Raw genomic sequence first — 23,007 nt, 5'->3', positions numbered from 1 at the left:
AGAAACCCCGCATACAGCGAAAGCCTCTTTGCCTGGGCGTCTCCCCTGGGAAAGCACAGTATTCGTTGGGAAATCAGAGTTAGGTGTTGGGATGCTGCTTCTGTTTGCCTGAGCTAGTCTCCGCAGCACTGTGGAAGATTCCCGCATGGAACGAAGTACTCTTTGCCCTAGCATCCCCTCTGCCTGAGAGAGAAGCATGGTTGCACACGTCTGTCACCGCGCTCCCCAGGAACAAGTGTGGGGAAGATGCAACACGCCGCCCCGGGGAAGAGAAGGAGTCCTTGGCCCTGGGGTCAGGAAACGCTCAGGAATTAGGATAGCCTGCCGTGGCACGAACAGCAGGTCGGAGGCAATACACGTGTCACCCGCTCCCTGTGCCTAGAGATGGAAGCCTGGATGGGAAGGAGACATGAGGGGACGACTAGGGCAGGGGCGTGTGCTCCACTCTGAGGATGGAATCTGGGCAGAAAGCAGGCAGAAGGGGACAGAATCTCTTTGGCCACATGTCGCAAGGGAAGCCTGGGCATTGCCACCAGGTGCCGTACTCGGAACTCGCAGAAACAACCCCATGGAGAAACGGGCAGTCAGATGCTGTCTTCCACCAAGATGTGGCAGCGTTGTCGGTGGAAGGGGGTGTGCCAGGGAAGGAGTGGAGACCGTCCCCCACAGTACCCCATCCCAGTGCACGGGCAGTGTGCAGGGATCCTGTCGCCTCCTCTCTCCTGTGGTGAAGGCACTGGCCTAGGCCCAGAGTCTGCCGGAGCGCCGGAGCAAAAGGAAAAGCCTTACGTACGCCAGGAGATGGTAATAGGCATAGAGTGCCATGCTAGGCCATGCAGGCTGCTGCAGGGTGTTGTCCGTGTCTGCTTAGTTCGGCTTAGCAAGGTGAACCCCGGGCGCGAACTTGGAGCTCGGGAACTCAAAGCCCAAGATGAAACAGCTCTCCCGCGGCTCTTCTTCCCTGCCGCGAAGAACGAACGACCAAAGCCTTCCTGAGAAAGCAGTAGCGAAGTGCGGGTCGCGCCAAGCTGAAAAATTCTGAGAAAGCGTAGCAGTTGCTGGGAAATCGAGTCGGTTCTGTGGGCTGCTTTCGTTGCTTGCCTTAGCTTAGTATTCGCAGCACGATGGGAGAAACCCGCATAGAGGGAAAGCCTCTTTGCTGGGGCATCCCCTCTGGGAAAGCACAGCATTCTTTGGGAAATCAGAGTCGGGTCTGTGGGATGCTGCCTGCTGCTTGCCGGAGCTAGTCTCCACAGCACGATGTAATAAACCCGCATGCAGCGAAATGCTCTTTGCCTGGGCATCCCCTTTGTCGGAGAGAAGCGCGCTGGCGCCTGTGGAAAGAGCCTTAAGGAAAGGGACACGTCTGTCACTGCAGAGCGACGGAAGCCTGGCTGCTAAGGAGACACGAGGACAAGATTAGGGCAGTGGAAAGGGCTCCACTCGGAGGAAGGAGTCTGGGCAGAAAGCATGCCTGTCCTGAGCCTTTGGGTCTAAGGAGAAAGCGATCCTTGGCCACCTGTCCGTGGTGGAGACATGGGTTTACCACCAGGTGCCTACGCTGAACTCGAGAAACAACGCCCAGAAAGAACTGGCCCTCGGATGCCATCTTCCTCCAGAATGTGGAAGCTTGGAGGAGTCAAGGGGTTTAGGGAAAGGAGTGGGGACAGTCCCCCGAAAGCTCCCTATTCAGTGCACGGGCGGTGTGCAGGGATCCTGTCACCTCTCCTTTCCTGTGGGGAAAGCACTGGCCTAGTCCGTGAATCTGCCTGAGCGCCAGAGTAAAAGGCCAAGCGATGCCTACACCGGGAGATAGTAGTGTGCCTAGAGTGCAATCCTTGGCTACGCACGCTACTGCAGGGTTGTGGCTATGTCTGCTTAGTTCGGCCTGGCAGGGTGAACCCAGGACGCTAACATGGAGCCCAGGAAAGCAAGGCCCAAGAGGCACCAGCTCTCCAGCAGCTCTTCTTGCCTGACGCGACTGAAGCCTTGCTGAGGAAGCAGCGGCGAAGTGCTGTTCACTCCAAGCCAAAGCCTCTGCGAAAGCACAGCATGCGCTGAGAAATGTTCTGCGGGCTGCTGATGCTTGCCTGAGGCCAGTCTCACGGTGGGAGCAACCCCGCATACAGCGAAAGCCTCTTTGCCTGGGCATCTCCCCCTGGGAAAGTGTAGCATTCGTTGGGAAATCAGAGTTGGGTTTGGGGATGCTGTTGCTGCTTGCCTGAGCTAGTCTCCGCAGCACGGTGGAAGATAACCGCATGGAGCGAAATACTCTTTGCCCTAGCATCCCCTCTGCCTGAGAGAGAAGCATGGTTGCACACGTCTGTCACCGCGCTCCCCAGGAGCAAGTGTGGGAAGACGCAGCACGCCGGCCCCGGGGAAGAGAAGGAGCCTTTGGCCTTGGGGTCGGGAAACGCTCGGGAAGCAGGATAGCCTGCCGTGGCACGAACAGCAGGCCGGTGGCAAGACAAGTGTCACCCGCTCCCTGTGCGGAGAGATGGTAGCCTGGCTGCTAAGGAGACATGAGGGGACGACTAGGGCAGGGGCGCATGCTCCACTCTGAGGAAGGAGTCTGGGCAGAAAGCAGGCCTGTCCTGTGCCTCAGCTCACAAGGGGACAGCATCTCCTTGCCACCTGTCCCAAGGTCAGGCTTGGGCTTGCCACCAGGTGCCAAACACGGAATTCGCAGAAACAACCCCATGGAGAAACGGGCAGTCAGATGCCGTCTTCCACCAAGATGTGGCAGGGAGTGTGCCGGGGAAAGAGTGGAGACACTCCCCTACAGTTCCCCATCCCAGTTCACGGGCCGTGTGCAGGGATCCTGTCGCCTCCTCTCTCCTGAGGTGAAGGCACTGGCCTAGGCCCAGAGTCTGACTGAGAAAAGGCAAAGCCTTACCTATGCCAGGAGATGGTAATAGGCATAGAGTGCCATGCTAGGACACGCACGCTGCTTCAGGGTTGTGACTGTGTCTGCTTAGTTTGGCTTAACAAGATGAACCCCAGGCGCGAACTTGGAGCAGGCAAAGCAAGGCCCAAGAGGAACCAGCTCTCCCCCTCCCGCGACAGAGCGAACGACCAAAGCCTTGCTGAGGAAGCAGCAGCGACGTACGGTTCGCGCCAAGCTGAAAACCTCTGTGAAAGCATAGCAGTCGCTGGGAAATCAGAGTCGGTTCTGTGGGCTGCTTTTGTTGCTTGCCTTAGCCTAGTATTCGCAGCACGATGGGAGAAACCCGCATAGAGGGAAAGCCTCTTTGCCGGGGCATCGCCGCTGGCAAAGCACAGCATTCTTTGGGAAATCAGAGTCGGGGAAGAGAAGGAGCCGTTGGCCTTGGGGTCGGGAAACGCGAAAAGCCTCTTTGCCTGGGCTTCTCCCCTAGGAAAGCACAGCATTCGTTGGGAAATCAGAGTTCGTTGGGGAACGCTGCTGCTGCTTGCCTAAGATAGTCTCCGCAGCACGGTGGAATATACCCGCAAGGAGCGAAATTCTCTTTGCCCTAGAATCCCCTCTGCCTGAGAGAGAAGCATGGTTGCACACGTCTGTCACCACGCTCGCCAGGAGCAAGTGTGGGGTAGGCGCAGCACGCCGCCCCCAGGGAAGAGAAGGAGCCGTTGGCCTTGGGGTCGGGAATCGCTCGGTAAGCAGGATAGCCTGCCGTGGCGCGAACAGCAGGCCGGTGGCAAGACAAGTGTCACCCGCTCCCTGTACGGAGAGATGGAAGCTTGGTGCAAAGGAGACGAGGGGATAAGAAGGGCAGGGGCGCGTGCTCCACGCTAAGGAAGGAGTCTGGGCAGAGGCAGGCAGAAGGAGACAGCATCTCCTTGACCACCTGTCCCAAGGACAGCCTTGTGCTTGCCACCAGGTGCCGTACTCGGAACTCACAGAAACAACCCAATGGAGAAAGGGGCAGTCAGATGCTGTCTTCCACCAAAATGTGGCAGCATTGTCGGTGGCAGGGGTGTGCCAGGGAAGGAGTGGAGACAGTCCCCCACAGTACCCCATCCCAGTGCACGGACCGTGTACAGGGATCCTGTGGCCTCCTCCCTCCTGTGGTGAAGACACTGGCCTAGGCCCAGAGTCTGCCTGAGCGCGGGAGCAAAAGGAAAAGCCTTACCTACACCAGGAGATGGTAAAAGGCATAGAGTGCCATGCTAGGCCACGCAGGCTGCTGCAGGGTGGTGACTGTGTCTGCTTAGTTAGGCTTAGCAAGGTGAACCTCGGACTTGAACTTGGAGCCCGGGAACGCAAGGCCCAGGAGGCACCAGCTCTCCCGCGGCTGTACCACTCTGCCGCGACAGAGCGAAAGAAAAGGCCTTGCTGAGAAAGCAGTAGCGAAGTGCGGTTCGCGCCAAGCTGAAAACCTCTGCGACAGCATAGCTGTCGCTGGGAAATCACAGTCGGTTCTGTGGGCTGCTTTCGTTGCTTGCCTTAGCCTAGTATTCGCAGCACGATGGGAGAAGCCCGCATAGAGCGAAAGCCTCTTTGCCGGGGCATCCCCTATGGGAAAGTACAGCATTCTTTGGGAAATCAGAGTCGGGTCTGTGGGATGATGCCTGCTGCTTGCCGGAGCTAGTCTCCACCGCACGGTGTAATAAACCCGCGTGGAGCGAAATCCTCTTGGCCTGAGCATCCCCTCTGCCTGAGAGAGAAGCGCAGTGGCGCCTGTGGAAAGATTATTAAGGAAAGGGACATGTCTGTCACTGCAGAGCGACGGAAGCCTGGCTGCTAAAGAGACCAGAGGGCACGATTAGGGCAGGGGAAAGGGCTCCACTCTGAGGAAGGAGTCTGGGCAGAAAGCATGCCTGTCCCGAGACTTTGGGCCCAAGGAGATCTCAGCAGCTCCTTGGTCACCTGTCCTTGGTGGAGACATGGGCTTGCCACCAGGCGCCTACCCTGAACTCAAGAAACAACTCCCAGAAGGAACTCGCCATCAGATGCCATCTTCCTCCAGGATGTGGAAGCTTGGAGGAAGCAGAGGGTTTAAGGGGAAGGAGTGGGGACAGTCCCCCAAAGCTAACTATTCAGTGCACGGGCGGTGTGCAGGGATCCTGTCACCTCTCCTTTCCTGTGGGGAAAGCACTGGCCTAGTCCGCGAGTCCGCCTGAGCGCCAGAGTAAAAGGCCAAGCGATGCCTACACCGGGACTTGGTAGTGTGCATAGAGTGCCATCCTTAGCTACGCAAGCTACTGCACGGTTGTGGCTGTGTCTGCTTAGTTCAGCCTGGCAGCGTAAACCCAGGACGCGAACGTGGAGCCCGGGAAAGCAGGGCCCAATTGGCACCAGCTCTCCCGCAGCTCCTCTTCCCTGACGCAACTGAAGCCTTGCTGAGGAAGCAGCGGCGAAGTGCTGTTCGCTCCAAGCCAAAGACTCTGCGGAAGCACAGCATGCGCTGAGAAATGCTCTGCGGGCTGCTGCTGCTTGCCTGAGCCAAGTCAGGCGGTGGGAGAAACCCCGCATACAGCGAAAGCCTCTTTGCCTGGGCGTCTCCCCTGGGAAAGCACAGTATTCGTTGGGAAATCAGAGTTAGGTGTTGGGATGCTGCTTCTGTTTGCCTGAGCTAGTCTCCGCAGCACTGTGGAAGATTCCCGCATGGAACGAAGTACTCTTTGCCCTAGCATCCCCTCTGCCTGAGAGAGAAGCATGGTTGCACACGTCTGTCACCGCGCTCCCCAGGAACAAGTGTGGGGAAGATGCAACACGCCGCCCCGGGGAAGAGAAGGAGTCCTTGGCCCTGGGGTCAGGAAACGCTCAGGAATTAGGATAGCCTGCCGTGGCACGAACAGCAGGTCGGAGGCAATACACGTGTCACCCGCTCCCTGTGCCTAGAGATGGAAGCCTGGATGGGAAGGAGACATGAGGGGACGACTAGGGCAGGGGCGTGTGCTCCACTCTGAGGATGGAATCTGGGCAGAAAGCAGGCAGAAGGGGACAGAATCTCTTTGGCCACATGTCGCAAGGGAAGCCTGGGCATTGCCACCAGGTGCCGTACTCGGAACTCGCAGAAACAACCCCATGGAGAAACGGGCAGTCAGATGCTGTCTTCCACCAAGATGTGGCAGCGTTGTCGGTGGAAGGGGGTGTGCCAGGGAAGGAGTGGAGACCGTCCCCCACAGTACCCCATCCCAGTGCACGGGCAGTGTGCAGGGATCCTGTCGCCTCCTCTCTCCTGTGGTGAAGGCACTGGCCTAGGCCCAGAGTCTGCCGGAGCGCCGGAGCAAAAGGAAAAGCCTTACGTACGCCAGGAGATGGTAATAGGCATAGAGTGCCATGCTAGGCCATGCAGGCTGCTGCAGGGTGTTGTCCGTGTCTGCTTAGTTCGGCTTAGCAAGGTGAACCCCGGGCGCGAACTTGGAGCTCGGGAACTCAAAGCCCAAGATGAAACAGCTCTCCCGCGGCTCTTCTTCCCTGCCGCGAAGAACGAACGACCAAAGCCTTCCTGAGAAAGCAGTAGCGAAGTGCGGGTCGCGCCAAGCTGAAAAATTCTGAGAAAGCGTAGCAGTTGCTGGGAAATCGAGTCGGTTCTGTGGGCTGCTTTCGTTGCTTGCCTTAGCTTAGTATTCGCAGCACGATGGGAGAAACCCGCATAGAGGGAAAGCCTCTTTGCTGGGGCATCCCCTCTGGGAAAGCACAGCATTCTTTGGGAAATCAGAGTCGGGTCTGTGGGATGCTGCCTGCTGCTTGCCGGAGCTAGTCTCCACAGCACGATGTAATAAACCCGCATGCAGCGAAATGCTCTTTGCCTGGGCATCCCCTTTGTCGGAGAGAAGCGCGCTGGCGCCTGTGGAAAGAGCCTTAAGGAAAGGGACACGTCTGTCACTGCAGAGCGACGGAAGCCTGGCTGCTAAGGAGACACGAGGACAAGATTAGGGCAGTGGAAAGGGCTCCACTCGGAGGAAGGAGTCTGGGCAGAAAGCATGCCTGTCCTGAGCCTTTGGGTCTAAGGAGAAAGCGATCCTTGGCCACCTGTCCGTGGTGGAGACATGGGTTTACCACCAGGTGCCTACGCTGAACTCGAGAAACAACGCCCAGAAAGAACTGGCCCTCGGATGCCATCTTCCTCCAGAATGTGGAAGCTTGGAGGAGTCAAGGGGTTTAGGGAAAGGAGTGGGGACAGTCCCCCGAAAGCTCCCTATTCAGTGCACGGGCGGTGTGCAGGGATCCTGTCACCTCTCCTTTCCTGTGGGGAAAGCACTGGCCTAGTCCGTGAATCTGCCTGAGCGCCAGAGTAAAAGGCCAAGCGATGCCTACACCGGGAGATAGTAGTGTGCCTAGAGTGCAATCCTTGGCTACGCACGCTACTGCAGGGTTGTGGCTATGTCTGCTTAGTTCGGCCTGGCAGGGTGAACCCAGGACGCTAACATGGAGCCCAGGAAAGCAAGGCCCAAGAGGCACCAGCTCTCCAGCAGCTCTTCTTGCCTGACGCGACTGAAGCCTTGCTGAGGAAGCAGCGGCGAAGTGCTGTTCACTCCAAGCCAAAGCCTCTGCGAAAGCACAGCATGCGCTGAGAAATGTTCTGCGGGCTGCTGATGCTTGCCTGAGGCCAGTCTCACGGTGGGAGCAACCCCGCATACAGCGAAAGCCTCTTTGCCTGGGCATCTCCCCCTGGGAAAGTGTAGCATTCGTTGGGAAATCAGAGTTGGGTTTGGGGATGCTGTTGCTGCTTGCCTGAGCTAGTCTCCGCAGCACGGTGGAAGATAACCGCATGGAGCGAAATACTCTTTGCCCTAGCATCCCCTCTGCCTGAGAGAGAAGCATGGTTGCACACGTCTGTCACCGCGCTCCCCAGGAGCAAGTGTGGGAAGACGCAGCACGCCGGCCCCGGGGAAGAGAAGGAGCCTTTGGCCTTGGGGTCGGGAAACGCTCGGGAAGCAGGATAGCCTGCCGTGGCACGAACAGCAGGCCGGTGGCAAGACAAGTGTCACCCGCTCCCTGTGCGGAGAGATGGTAGCCTGGCTGCTAAGGAGACATGAGGGGACGACTAGGGCAGGGGCGCATGCTCCACTCTGAGGAAGGAGTCTGGGCAGAAAGCAGGCCTGTCCTGTGCCTCAGCTCACAAGGGGACAGCATCTCCTTGCCACCTGTCCCAAGGTCAGGCTTGGGCTTGCCACCAGGTGCCAAACACGGAATTCGCAGAAACAACCCCATGGAGAAACGGGCAGTCAGATGCCGTCTTCCACCAAGATGTGGCAGGGAGTGTGCCGGGGAAAGAGTAGAGACACTCCCCTACAGTTCCCCATCCCAGTTCACGGGCCGTGTGCAGGGATCCTGTCGCCTCCTCTCTCCTGAGGTGAAGGCACTGGCCTAGGCCCAGAGTCTGACTGAGAAAAGGCAAAGCCTTACCTATGCCAGGAGATGGTAATAGGCATAGAGTGCCATGCTAGGACACGCACGCTGCTTCAGGGTTGTGACTGTGTCTGCTTAGTTTGGCTTAACAAGATGAACCCCAGGCGCGAACTTGGAGCAGGCAAAGCAAGGCCCAAGAGGAACCAGCTCTCCCCCTCCCGCGACAGAGCGAACGACCAAAGCCTTGCTGAGGAAGCAGCAGCGACGTACGGTTCGCGCCAAGCTGAAAACCTCTGTGAAAGCATAGCAGTCGCTGGGAAATCAGAGTCGGTTCTGTGGGCTGCTTTTGTTGCTTGCCTTAGCCTAGTATTCGCAGCACGATGGGAGAAACCCGCATAGAGGGAAAGCCTCTTTGCCGGGGCATCGCCGCTGGCAAAGCACAGCATTCTTTGGGAAATCAGAGTCGGGGAAGAGAAGGAGCCGTTGGCCTTGGGGTCGGGAAACGCGAAAAGCCTCTTTGCCTGGGCTTCTCCCCTAGGAAAGCACAGCATTCGTTGGGAAATCAGAGTTCGTTGGGGAACGCTGCTGCTGCTTGCCTAAGATAGTCTCCGCAGCACGGTGGAATATACCCGCAAGGAGCGAAATTCTCTTTGCCCTAGAATCCCCTCTGCCTGAGAGAGAAGCATGGTTGCACACGTCTGTCACCACGCTCCCCAGGAGCAAGTGTGGGGTAGGCGCAGCACGCCGCCCCCAGGGAAGAGAAGGAGCCGTTGGCCTTGGGGTCGGGAATCGCTCGGTAAGCAGGATAGCCTGCCGTGGCGCGAACAGCAGGCCGGTGGCAAGACAAGTGTCACCCGCTCCCTGTACGGAGAGATGGAAGCTTGGTGCAAAGGAGACGAGGGGATAAGAAGGGCAGGGGCGCGTGCTCCACGCTAAGGAAGGAGTCTGGGCAGAGGCAGGCAGAAGGAGACAGCATCTCCTTGACCACCTGTCCCAAGGACAGCCTTGTGCTTGCCACCAGGTGCCGTACTCGGAACTCACAGAAACAACCCAATGGAGAAAGGGGCAGTCAGATGCTGTCTTCCACCAAAATGTGGCAGCATTGTCGGTGGCAGGGGTGTGCCAGGGAAGGAGTGGAGACAGTCCCCCACAGTACCCCATCCCAGTGCACGGACCGTGTACAGGGATCCTGTGGCCTCCTCCCTCCTGTGGTGAAGACACTGGCCTAGGCCCAGAGTCTGCCTGAGCGCGGGAGCAAAAGGAAAAGCCTTACCTACACCAGGAGATGGTAAAAGGCATAGAGTGCCATGCTAGGCCACGCAGGCTGCTGCAGGGTGGTGACTGTGTCTGCTTAGTTAGGCTTAGCAAGGTGAACCTCGGACTTGAACTTGGAGCCCGGGAACGCAAGGCCCAGGAGGCACCAGCTCTCCCGCGGCTGTACCACTCTGCCGCGACAGAGCGAAAGAAAAGGCCTTGCTGAGAAAGCAGTAGCGAAGTGCGGTTCGCGCCAAGCTGAAAACCTCTGCGACAGCATAGCTGTCGCTGGGAAATCACAGTCGGTTCTGTGGGCTGCTTTCGTTGCTTGCCTTAGCCTAGTATTCGCAGCACGATGGGAGAAGCCCGCATAGAGCGAAAGCCTCTTTGCCGGGGCATCCCCTATGGGAAAGTACAGCATTCTTTGGGAAATCAGAGTCGGGTCTGTGGGATGCTGCCTGCTGCTTGCCGGAGCTAGTCTCCACCGCACGGTGTAATAAACCCGCGTGGAGCGAAATCCTCTTGGCCTGAGCATCCCCTCTGCCTGAGAGAGAAGCGCAGTGGCGCCTGTGGAAAGATTATTAAGGAAAGGGACATGTCTGTCACTGCAGAGCGACGGAAGCCTGGCTGCTAAAGAGACCAGAGGGCACGATTAGGGCAGGGGAAAGGGCTCCACTCTGAGGAAGGAGTCTGGGCAGAAAGCATGCCTGTCCCGAGACTTTGGGCCCAAGGAGATCTCAGCAGCTCCTTGGTCACCTGTCCTTGGTGGAGACATGGGCTTGCCACCAGGCGCCTACCCTGAACTCAAGAAACAACTCCCAGAAGGAACTCGCCATCAGATGCCATCTTCCTCCAGGATGTGGAAGCTTGGAGGAAGCAGAGGGTTTAAGGGGAAGGAGTGGGGACAGTCCCCCAAAGCTAACTATTCAGTGCACGGGCGGTGTGCAGGGATCCTGTCACCTCTCCTTTCCTGTGGGGAAAGCACTGGCCTAGTCCGCGAGTCCGCCTGAGCGCCAGAGTAAAAGGCCAAGCGATGCCTACACCGGGACTTGGTAGTGTGCATAGAGTGCCATCCTTAGCTACGCAAGCTACTGCACGGTTGTGGCTGTGTCTGCTTAGTTCAGCCTGGCAGCGTAAACCCAGGACGCGAACGTGGAGCCCGGGAAAGCAGGGCCCAATTGGCACCAGCTCTCCCGCAGCTCCTCTTCCCTGACGCAACTGAAGCCTTGCTGAGGAAGCAGCGGCGAAGTGCTGTTCGCTCCAAGCCAAAGACTCTGCGGAAGCACAGCATGCGCTGAGAAATGCTCTGCGGGCTGCTGCTGCTTGCCTGAGCCAAGTCAGGCGGTGGGAGAAACCCCGCATACAGCGAAAGCCTCTTTGCCTGGGCGTCTCCCCTGGGAAAGCACAGTATTCGTTGGGAAATCAGAGTTAGGTGTTGGGATGCTGCTTCTGTTTGCCTGAGCTAGTCTCCGCAGCACTGTGGAAGATTCCCGCATGGAACGAAGTACTCTTTGCCCTAGCATCCCCTCTGCCTGAGAGAGAAGCATGGTTGCACACGTCTGTCACCGCGCTCCCCAGGAACAAGTGTGGGGAAGATGCAACACGCCGCCCCGGGGAAGAGAAGGAGTCCTTGGCCCTGGGGTCAGGAAACGCTCAGGAATTAGGATAGCCTGCCGTGGCACGAACAGCAGGTCGGAGGCAATACAAGTGTCACCCGCTCCCTGTGCCTAGAGATGGAAGCCTGGATGGGAAGGAGACATGAGGGGACGACTAGGGCAGGGGCGTGTGCTCCACTCTGAGGATGGAATCTGGGCAGAAAGCAGGCAGAAGGGGACAGAATCTCTTTGGCCACATGTCGCAAGGGAAGCCTGGGCATTGCCACCAGGTGCCGTACTCGGAACTCGCAGAAACAACCCCATGGAGAAACGGGCAGTCAGATGCTGTCTTCCACCAAGATGTGGCAGCGTTGTCGGTGGAAGGGGGTGTGCCAGGGAAGGAGTGGAGACCGTCCCCCACAGTACCCCATCCCAGTGCACGGGCAGTGTGCAGGGATCCTGTCGCCTCCTCTCTCCTGTGGTGAAGGCACTGGCCTAGGCCCAGAGTCTGCCGGAGCGCCGGAGCAAAAGGAAAAGCCTTACGTACGCCAGCAGATGGTAATAGGCATAGAGTGCCATGCTAGGCCATGCAGGCTGCTGCAGGGTGTTGTCCGTGTCTGCTTAGTTCGGCTTAGCAAGGTGAACCCCGGGCGCGAACTTGGAGCTCGGGAACTCAAAGCCCAAGATGAAACAGCTCTCCCGCGGCTCTTCTTCCCTGCCGCGAAGAACGAACGACCAAAGCCTTCCTGAGAAAGCAGTAGCGAAGTGCGGGTCGCGCCAAGCTGAAAAATTCTGAGAAAGCGTAGCAGTTGCTGGGAAATCGAGTCGGTTCTGTGGGCTGCTTTCGTTGCTTGCCTTAGCTTAGTATTCGCAGCACGATGGGAGAAACCCGCATAGAGGGAAAGCCTCTTTGCTGGGGCATCCCCTCTGGGAAAGCACAGCATTCTTTGGGAAATCAGAGTCGGGTCTGTGGGATGCTGCCTGCTGCTTGCCGGAGCTAGTCTCCACAGCACGATGTAATAAACCCGCATGCAGCGAAATGCTCTTTGCCTGGGCATCCCCTTTGTCGGAGAGAAGCGCGCTGGCGCCTGTGGAAAGAGCCTTAAGGAAAGGGACACGTCTGTCACTGCAGAGCGACGGAAGCCTGGCTGCTAAGGAGACACGAGGACAAGATTAGGGCAGTGGAAAGGGCTCCACTCGGAGGAAGGAGTCTGGGCAGAAAGCATGCCTGTCCTGAGCCTTTGGGTCTAAGGAGAAAGCGATCCTTGGCCACCTGTCCGTGGTGGAGACATGGGTTTACCACCAGGTGCCTACGCTGAACTCGAGAAACAACGCCCAGAAAGAACTGGCCCTCGGATGCCATCTTCCTCCAGAATGTGGAAGCTTGGAGGAGTCAAGGGGTTTAGGGAAAGGAGTGGGGACAGTCCCCCGAAAGCTCCCTATTCAGTGCACGGGCGGTGTGCAGGGATCCTGTCACCTCTCCTTTCCTGTGGGGAAAGCACTGGCCTAGTCCGTGAATCTGCCTGAGCGCCAGAGTAAAAGGCCAAGCGATGCCTACACCGGGAGATAGTAGTGTGCCTAGAGTGCAATCCTTGGCTACGCACGCTACTGCAGGGTTGTGGCTATGTCTGCTTAGTTCGGCCTGGCAGGGTGAACCCAGGACGCTAACATGGAGCCCAGGAAAGCAAGGCCCAAGAGGCACCAGCTCTCCAGCAGCTCTTCTTGCCTGACGCGACTGAAGCCTTGCTGAGGAAGCAGCGGCGAAGTGCTGTTCACTCCAAGCCAAAGCCTCTGCGAAAGCACAGCATGCGCTGAGAAATGTTCTGCGGGCTGCTGATGCTTGCCTGAGGCCAGTCTCACGGTGGGAGCAACCCCGCATACAGCGAAAGCCTCTTTGCCTGGGCATCTCCCCCTGGGAAAGTGTAGCATTCGTTGGGAAATCAGAGTTGGGTTTGGGGATGCTGTTGCTGCTTGCCTGAGCTAGTCTCCGCAGCACGGTGGAAGATAACCGCATGGAGCGAAATACTCTTTGCCCTAGCATCCCCTCTGCCTGAGAGAGAAGCATGGTTGCACACGTCTGTCACCGCGCTCCCCAGGAGCAAGTGTGGGAAGACGCAGCACGCCGGCCCCGGGGAAGAGAAGGAGCCTTTGGCCTTGGGGTCGGGAAACGCTCGGGAAGCAGGATAGCCTGCCGTGGCACGAACAGCAGGCCGGTGGCAAGACAAGTGTCACCCGCTCCCTGTGCGGAGAGATGGTAGCCTGGCTGCTAAGGAGACATGAGGGGACGACTAGGGCAGGGGCGCATGCTCCACTCTGAGGAAGGAGTCTGGGCAGAAAGCAGGCCTGTCCTGTGCCTCAGCTCACAAGGGGACAGCATCTCCTTGCCACCTGTCCCAAGGTCAGGCTTGGGCTTGCCACCAGGTGCCAAACACGGAATTCGCAGAAACAACCCCATGGAGAAACGGGCAGTCAGATGCCGTCTTCCACCAAGATGTGGCAGGGAGTGTGCCGGGGAAAGAGTGGAGACACTCCCCTACAGTTCCCCATCCCAGTTCACGGGCCGTGTGCAGGGATCCTGTCGCCTCCTCTCTCCTGAGGTGAAGGCACTGGCCTAGGCCCAGAGTCTGACTGAGAAAAGGCAAAGCCTTACCTATGCCAGGAGATGGTAATAGGCATAGAGTGCCATGCTAGGACACGCACGCTGCTTCAGGGTTGTGACTGTGTCTGCTTAGTTTGGCTTAACAAGATGAACCCCAGGCGCGAACTTGGAGCAGGCAAAGCAAGGCCCAAGAGGAACCAGCTCTCCCCCTCCCGCGACAGAGCGAACGACCAAAGCCTTGCTGAGGAAGCAGCAGCGACGTACGGTTCGCGCCAAGCTGAAAACCTCTGTGAAAGCATAGCAGTCGCTGGGAAATCAGAGTCGGTTCTGTGGGCTGCTTTTGTTGCTTGCCTTAGCCTAGTATTCGCAGCACGATGGGAGAAACCCGCATAGAGGGAAAGCCTCTTTGCCGGGGCATCGCCGCTGGCAAAGCACAGCATTCTTTGGGAAATCAGAGTCGGGGAAGAGAAGGAGCCGTTGGCCTTGGGGTCGGGAAACGCGAAAAGCCTCTTTGCCTGGGCTTCTCCCCTAGGAAAGCACAGCATTCGTTGGGAAATCAGAGTTCGTTGGGGAACGCTGCTGCTGCTTGCCTAAGATAGTCTCCGCAGCACGGTGGAATATACCCGCAAGGAGCGAAATTCTCTTTGCCCTAGAATCCCCTCTGCCTGAGAGAGAAGCATGGTTGCACACGTCTGTCACCACGCTCCCCAGGAGCAAGTGTGGGGTAGGCGCAGCACGCCGCCCCCAGGGAAGAGAAGGAGCCGTTGGCCTTGGGGTCGGGAATCGCTCGGTAAGCAGGATAGCCTGCCGTGGCGCGAACAGCAGGCCGGTGGCAAGACAAGTGTCACCCGCTCCCTGTACGGAGAGATGGAAGCTTGGTGCAAAGGAGACGAGGGGATAAGAAGGGCAGGGGCGCGTGCTCCACGCTAAGGAAGGAGTCTGGGCAGAGGCAGGCAGAAGGAGACAGCATCTCCTTGACCACCTGTCCCAAGGACAGCCTTGTGCTTGCCACCAGGTGCCGTACTCGGAACTCACAGAAACAACCCAATGGAGAAAGGGGCAGTCAGATGCTGTCTTCCACCAAAATGTGGCAGCATTGTCGGTGGCAGGGGTGTGCCAGGGAAGGAGTGGAGACAGTCCCCCACAGTACCCCATCCCAGTGCACGGACCGTGTACAGGGATCCTGTGGCCTCCTCCCTCCTGTGGTGAAGACACTGGCCTAGGCCCAGAGTCTGCCTGAGCGCGGGAGCAAAAGGAAAAGCCTTACCTACACCAGGAGATGGTAAAAGGCATAGAGTGCCATGCTAGGCCACGCAGGCTGCTGCAGGGTGGTGACTGTGTCTGCTTAGTTAGGCTTAGCAAGGTGAACCTCGGACTTGAACTTGGAGCCCGGGAACGCAAGGCCCAAGAGGCACCAGCTCTCCCGCGGCTGTACCACTCTGCCGCGACAGAGCGAAAGAAAAGGCCTTGCTGAGAAAGCAGTAGCGAAGTGCGGTTCGCGCCAAGCTGAAAACCTCTGCGACAGCATAGCTGTCGCTGGGAAATCACAGTCGGTTCTGTGGGCTGCTTTCGTTGCTTGCCTTAGCCTAGTATTCGCAGCACGATGGGAGAAGCCCGCATAGAGCGAAAGCCTCTTTGCCGGGGCATCCCCTATGGGAAAGTACAGCATTCTTTGGGAAATCAGAGTCGGGTCTGTGGGATGCTGCCTGCTGCTTGCCGGAGCTAGTCTCCACCGCACGGTGTAATAAACCCGCGTGGAGCGAAATCCTCTTGGCCTGAGCATCCCCTCTGCCTGAGAGAGAAGCGCAGTGGCGCCTGTGGAAAGATTATTAAGGAAAGGGACATGTCTGTCACTGCAGAGCGACGGAAGCCTGGCTGCTAAAGAGACCAGAGGGCACGATTAGGGCAGGGGAAAGGGCTCCACTCTGAGGAAGGAGTCTGGGCAGAAAGCATGCCTGTCCCGAGACTTTGGGCCCAAGGAGATCTCAGCAGCTCCTTGGTCACCTGTCCTTGGTGGAGACATGGGCTTGCCACCAGGCGCCTACCCTGAACTCAAGAAACAACTCCCAGAAGGAACTCGCCATCAGATGCCATCTTCCTCCAGGATGTGGAAGCTTGGAGGAAGCAGAGGGTTTAAGGGGAAGGAGTGGGGACAGTCCCCCAAAGCTAACTATTCAGTGCACGGGCGGTGTGCAGGGATCCTGTCACCTCTCCTTTCCTGTGGGGAAAGCACTGGCCTAGTCCGCGAGTCCGCCTGAGCGCCAGAGTAAAAGGCCAAGCGATGCCTACACCGGGACTTGGTAGTGTGCATAGAGTGCCATCCTTAGCTACGCAAGCTACTGCACGGTTGTGGCTGTGTCTGCTTAGTTCAGCCTGGCAGCGTAAACCCAGGACGCGAACGTGGAGCCCGGGAAAGCAGGGCCCAATTGGCACCAGCTCTCCCGCAGCTCCTCTTCCCTGACGCAACTGAAGCCTTGCTGAGGAAGCAGCGGCGAAGTGCTGTTCGCTCCAAGCCAAAGACTCTGCGGAAGCACAGCATGCGCTGAGAAATGCTCTGCGGGCTGCTGCTGCTTGCCTGAGCCAAGTCAGGCGGTGGGAGAAACCCCGCATACAGCGAAAGCCTCTTTGCCTGGGCGTCTCCCCTGGGAAAGCACAGTATTCGTTGGGAAATCAGAGTTAGGTGTTGGGATGCTGCTTCTGTTTGCCTGAGCTAGTCTCCGCAGCACTGTGGAAGATTCCCGCATGGAACGAAGTACTCTTTGCCCTAGCATCCCCTCTGCCTGAGAGAGAAGCATGGTTGCACACGTCTGTCACCGCGCTCCCCAGGAACAAGTGTGGGGAAGATGCAACACGCCGCCCCGGGGAAGAGAAGGAGTCCTTGGCCCTGGGGTCAGGAAACGCTCAGGAATTAGGATAGCCTGCCGTGGCACGAACAGCAGGTCGGAGGCAATACAAGTGTCACCCGCTCCCTGTGCCTAGAGATGGAAGCCTGGATGGGAAGGAGACATGAGGGGACGACTAGGGCAGGGGCGTGTGCTCCACTCTGAGGATGGAATCTGGGCAGAAAGCAGGCAGAAGGGGACAGAATCTCTTTGGCCACATGTCGCAAGGGAAGCCTGGGCATTGCCACCAGGTGCCGTACTCGGAACTCGCAGAAACAACCCCATGGAGAAACGGGCAGTCAGATGCTGTCTTCCACCAAGATGTGGCAGCGTTGTCGGTGGAAGGGGGTGTGCCAGGGAAGGAGTGGAGACCGTCCCCCACAGTACCCCATCCCAGTGCACGGGCAGTGTGCAGGGATCCTGTCGCCTCCTCTCTCCTGTGGTGAAGGCACTGGCCTAGGCCCAGAGTCTGCCGGAGCGCCGGAGCAAAAGGAAAAGCCTTACGTACGCCAGGAGATGGTAATAGGCATAGAGTGCCATGCTAGGCCATGCAGGCTGCTGCAGGGTGTTGTCCGTGTCTGCTTAGTTCGGCTTAGCAAGGTGAACCCCGGGCGCGAACTTGGAGCTCGGGAACTCAAAGCCCAAGATGAAACAGCTCTCCCGCGGCTCTTCTTCCCTGCCGCGAAGAACGAACGACCAAAGCCTTCCTGAGAAAGCAGTAGCGAAGTGCGGGTCGCGCCAAGCTGAAAAATTCTGAGAAAGCGTAGCAGTTGCTGGGAAATCGAGTCGGTTCTGTGGGCTGCTTTCGTTGCTTGCCTTAGCTTAGTATTCGCAGCACGATGGGAGAAACCCGCATAGAGGGAAAGCCTCTTTGCTGGGGCATCCCCTCTGGGAAAGCACAGCATTCTTTGGGAAATCAGAGTCGGGTCTGTGGGATGCTGCCTGCTGCTTGCCGGAGCTAGTCTCCACAGCACGATGTAATAAACCCGCATGCAGCGAAATGCTCTTTGCCTGGGCATCCCCTTTGTCGGAGAGAAGCGCGCTGGCGCCTGTGGAAAGAGCCTTAAGGAAAGGGACACGTCTGTCACTGCAGAGCGACGGAAGCCTGGCTGCTAAGGAGACACGAGGACAAGATTAGGGCAGTGGAAAGGGCTCCACTCGGAGGAAGGAGTCTGGGCAGAAAGCATGCCTGTCCTGAGCCTTTGGGTCTAAGGAGAAAGCGATCCTTGGCCACCTGTCCGTGGTGGAGACATGGGTTTACCACCAGGTGCCTACGCTGAACTCGAGAAACAACGCCCAGAAAGAACTGGCCCTCGGATGCCATCTTCCTCCAGAATGTGGAAGCTTGGAGGAGTCAAGGGGTTTAGGGAAAGGAGTGGGGACAGTCCCCCGAAAGCTCCCTATTCAGTGCACGGGCGGTGTGCAGGGATCCTGTCACCTCTCCTTTCCTGTGGGGAAAGCACTGGCCTAGTCCGTGAATCTGCCTGAGCGCCAGAGTAAAAGGCCAAGCGATGCCTACACCGGGAGATAGTAGTGTGCCTAGAGTGCAATCCTTGGCTACGCACGCTACTGCAGGGTTGTGGCTATGTCTGCTTAGTTCGGCCTGGCAGGGTGAACCCAGGACGCTAACATGGAGCCCAGGAAAGCAAGGCCCAAGAGGCACCAGCTCTCCAGCAGCTCTTCTTGCCTGACGCGACTGAAGCCTTGCTGAGGAAGCAGCGGCGAAGTGCTGTTCACTCCAAGCCAAAGCCTCTGCGAAAGCACAGCATGCGCTGAGAAATGTTCTGCGGGCTGCTGATGCTTGCCTGAGGCCAGTCTCACGGTGGGAGCAACCCCGCATACAGCGAAAGCCTCTTTGCCTGGGCATCTCCCCCTGGGAAAGTGTAGCATTCGTTGGGAAATCAGAGTTGGGTTTGGGGATGCTGTTGCTGCTTGCCTGAGCTAGTCTCCGCAGCACGGTGGAAGATAACCGCATGGAGCGAAATACTCTTTGCCCTAGCATCCCCTCTGCCTGAGAGAGAAGCATGGTTGCACACGTCTGTCACCGCGCTCCCCAGGAGCAAGTGTGGGAAGACGCAGCACGCCGGCCCCGGGGAAGAGAAGGAGCCTTTGGCCTTGGGGTCGGGAAACGCTCGGGAAGCAGGATAGCCTGCCGTGGCACGAACAGCAGGCCGGTGGCAAGACAAGTGTCACCCGCTCCCTGTGCGGAGAGATGGTAGCCTGGCTGCTAAGGAGACATGAGGGGACGACTAGGGCAGGGGCGCATGCTCCACTCTGAGGAAGGAGTCTGGGCAGAAAGCAGGCCTGTCCTGTGCCTCAGCTCACAAGGGGACAGCATCTCCTTGCCACCTGTCCCAAGGTCAGGCTTGGGCTTGCCACCAGGTGCCAAACACGGAATTCGCAGAAACAACCCCATGGAGAAACGGGCAGTCAGATGCCGTCTTCCACCAAGATGTGGCAGGGAGTGTGCCGGGGAAAGAGTGGAGACACTCCCCTACAGTTCCCCATCCCAGTTCACGGGCCGTGTGCAGGGATCCTGTCGCCTCCTCTCTCCTGAGGTGAAGGCACTGGCCTAGGCCCAGAGTCTGACTGAGAAAAGGCAAAGCCTTACCTATGCCAGGAGATGGTAATAGGCATAGAGTGCCATGCTAGGACACGCACGCTGCTTCAGGGTTGTGACTGTGTCTGCTTAGTTTGGCTTAACAAGATGAACCCCAGGCGCGAACTTGGAGCAGGCAAAGCAAGGCCCAAGAGGAACCAGCTCTCCCCCTCCCGCGACAGAGCGAACGACCAAAGCCTTGCTGAGGAAGCAGCAGCGACGTACGGTTCGCGCCAAGCTGAAAACCTCTGTGAAAGCATAGCAGTCGCTGGGAAATCAGAGTCGGTTCTGTGGGCTGCTTTTGTTGCTTGCCTTAGCCTAGTATTCGCAGCACGATGGGAGAAACCCGCATAGAGGGAAAGCCTCTTTGCCGGGGCATCGCCGCTGGCAAAGCACAGCATTCTTTGGGAAATCAGAGTCGGGGAAGAGAAGGAGCCGTTGGCCTTGGGGTCGGGAAACGCGAAAAGCCTCTTTGCCTGGGCTTCTCCCCTAGGAAAGCACAGCATTCGTTGGGAAATCAGAGTTCGTTGGGGAACGCTGCTGCTGCTTGCCTAAGATAGTCTCCGCAGCACGGTGGAATATACCCGCAAGGAGCGAAATTCTCTTTGCCCTAGAATCCCCTCTGCCTGAGAGAGAAGCATGGTTGCACACGTCTGTCACCACGCTCCCCAGGAGCAAGTGTGGGGTAGGCGCAGCACGCCGCCCCCAGGGAAGAGAAGGAGCCGTTGGCCTTGGGGTCGGGAATCGCTCGGTAAGCAGGATAGCCTGCCGTGGCGCGAACAGCAGGCCGGTGGCAAGACAAGTGTCACCCGCTCCCTGTACGGAGAGATGGAAGCTTGGTGCAAAGGAGACGAGGGGATAAGAAGGGCAGGGGCGCGTGCTCCACGCTAAGGAAGGAGTCTGGGCAGAGGCAGGCAGAAGGAGACAGCATCTCCTTGACCACCTGTCCCAAGGACAGCCTTGTGCTTGCCACCAGGTGCCGTACTCGGAACTCACAGAAACAACCCAATGGAGAAAGGGGCAGTCAGATGCTGTCTTCCACCAAAATGTGGCAGCATTGTCGGTGGCAGGGGTGTGCCAGGGAAGGAGTGGAGACAGTCCCCCACAGTACCCCATCCCAGTGCACGGACCGTGTACAGGGATCCTGTGGCCTCCTCCCTCCTGTGGTGAAGACACTGGCCTAGGCCCAGAGTCTGCCTGAGCGCGGGAGCAAAAGGAAAAGCCTTACCTACACCAGGAGATGGTAAAAGGCATAGAGTGCCATGCTAGGCCACGCAGGCTGCTGCAGGGTGGTGACTGTGTCTGCTTAGTTAGGCTTAGCAAGGTGAACCTCGGACTTGAACTTGGAGCCCGGGAACGCAAGGCCCAAGAGGCACCAGCTCTCCCGCGGCTGTACCACTCTGCCGCGACAGAGCGAAAGAAAAGGCCTTGCTGAGAAAGCAGTAGCGAAGTGCGGTTCGCGCCAAGCTGAAAACCTCTGCGACAGCATAGCTGTCGCTGGGAAATCACAGTCGGTTCTGTGGGCTGCTTTCGTTGCTTGCCTTAGCCTAGTATTCGCAGCACGATGGGAGAAGCCCGCATAGAGCGAAAGCCTCTTTGCCGGGGCATCCCCTATGGGAAAGTACAGCATTCTTTGGGAAATCAGAGTCGGGTCTGTGGGATGCTGCCTGCTGCTTGCCGGAGCTAGTCTCCACCGCACGGTGTAATAAACCCGCATGGAGCGAAATCCTCTTGGCCTGAGCATCCCCTCTTCCTGAGAGAGAAGCGCAGTGGCGCCTGTGGAAAGATTATTAAGGAAAGGGACATGTCTGTCACTGCAGAGCGACGGAAGCCTGGCTGCTAAAGAGACCAGAGGGCACGATTAGGGCAGGGGAAAGGGCTCCACTCTGAGGAAGGAGTCTGGGCAGAAAGCATGCCTGTCCCGAGACTTTGGGCCCAAGGAGATCTCAGCAGCTCCTTGGTCACCTGTCCTTGGTGGAGACATGGGCTTGCCACCAGGCGCCTACCCTGAACTCAAGAAACAACTCCCAGAAGGAACTCGCCATCAGATGCCATCTTCCTCCAGGATGTGGAAGCTTGGAGGAAGCAGAGGGTTTAAGGGGAAGGAGTGGGGACAGTCCCCCAAAGCTAACTATTCAGTGCACGGGCGGTGTGCAGGGATCCTGTCACCTCTCCTTTCCTGTGGGGAAAGCACTGGCCTAGTCCGCGAGTCCGCCTGAGCGCCAGAGTAAAAGGCCAAGCGATGCCTACACCGGGACTTGGTAGTGTGCATAGAGTGCCATCCTTAGCTACGCAAGCTACTGCACGGTTGTGGCTGTGTCTGCTTAGTTCAGCCTGGCAGCGTAAACCCAGGACGCGAACGTGGAGCCCGGGAAAGCAGGGCCCAATTGGCACCAGCTCTCCCGCAGCTCCTCTTCCCTGACGCAACTGAAGCCTTGCTGAGGAAGCAGCGGCGAAGTGCTGTTCGCTCCAAGCCAAAGACTCTGCGGAAGCACAGCATGCGCTGAGAAATGCTCTGCGGGCTGCTGCTGCTTGCCTGAGCCAAGTCAGGCGGTGGGAGAAACCCCGCATACAGCGAAAGCCTCTTTGCCTGGGCGTCTCCCCTGGGAAAGCACAGTATTCGTTGGGAAATCAGAGTTAGGTGTTGGGATGCTGCTTCTGTTTGCCTGAGCTAGTCTCCGCAGCACTGTGGAAGATTCCCGCATGGAACGAAGTACTCTTTGCCCTAGCATCCCCTCTGCCTGAGAGAGAAGCATGGTTGCACACGTCTGTCACCGCGCTCCCCAGGAACAAGTGTGGGGAAGATGCAACACGCCGCCCCGGGGAAGAGAAGGAGTCCTTGGCCCTGGGGTCAGGAAACGCTCAGGAATTAGGATAGCCTGCCGTGGCACGAACAGCAGGTCGGAGGCAATACAAGTGTCACCCGCTCCCTGTGCCTAGAGATGGAAGCCTGGATGGGAAGGAGACATGAGGGGACGACTAGGGCAGGGGCGTGTGCTCCACTCTGAGGATGGAATCTGGGCAGAAAGCAGGCAGAAGGGGACAGAATCTCTTTGGCCACATGTCGCAAGGGAAGCCTGGGCATTGCCACCAGGTGCCGTACTCGGAACTCGCAGAAACAACCCCATGGAGAAACGGGCAGTCAGATGCTGTCTTCCACCAAGATGTGGCAGCGTTGTCGGTGGAAGGGGGTGTGCCAGGGAAGGAGTGGAGACCGTCCCCCACAGTACCCCATCCCAGTGCACGGGCAGTGTGCAGGGATCCTGTCGCCTCCTCTCTCCTGTGGTGAAGGCACTGGCCTAGGCCCAGAGTCTGCCGGAGCGCCGGAGCAAAAGGAAAAGCCTTACGTACGCCAGCAGATGGTAATAGGCATAGAGTGCCATGCTAGGCCATGCAGGCTGCTGCAGGGTGTTGTCCGTGTCTGCTTAGTTCGGCTTAGCAAGGTGAACCCCGGGCGCGAACTTGGAGCTCGGGAACTCAAAGCCCAAGATGAAACAGCTCTCCCGCGGCTCTTCTTCCCTGCCGCGAAGAACGAACGACCAAAGCCTTCCTGAGAAAGCAGTAGCGAAGTGCGGGTCGCGCCAAGCTGAAAAATTCTGAGAAAGCGTAGCAGTTGCTGGGAAATCGAGTCGGTTCTGTGGGCTGCTTTCGTTGCTTGCCTTAGCTTAGTATTCGCAGCACGATGGGAGAAACCCGCATAGAGGGAAAGCCTCTTTGCTGGGGCATCCCCTCTGGGAAAGCACAGCATTCTTTGGGAAATCAGAGTCGGGTCTGTGGGATGCTGCCTGCTGCTTGCC

The sequence above is a fragment of the Mustela lutreola genome, chromosome 5 (assembly GCF_030435805.1).
Source record: "Mustela lutreola isolate mMusLut2 chromosome 5, mMusLut2.pri, whole genome shotgun sequence".
Taxonomy (NCBI): Eukaryota; Metazoa; Chordata; class Mammalia; order Carnivora; family Mustelidae; genus Mustela; species Mustela lutreola.
This window is presented reverse-complemented; position numbering follows the sequence as displayed.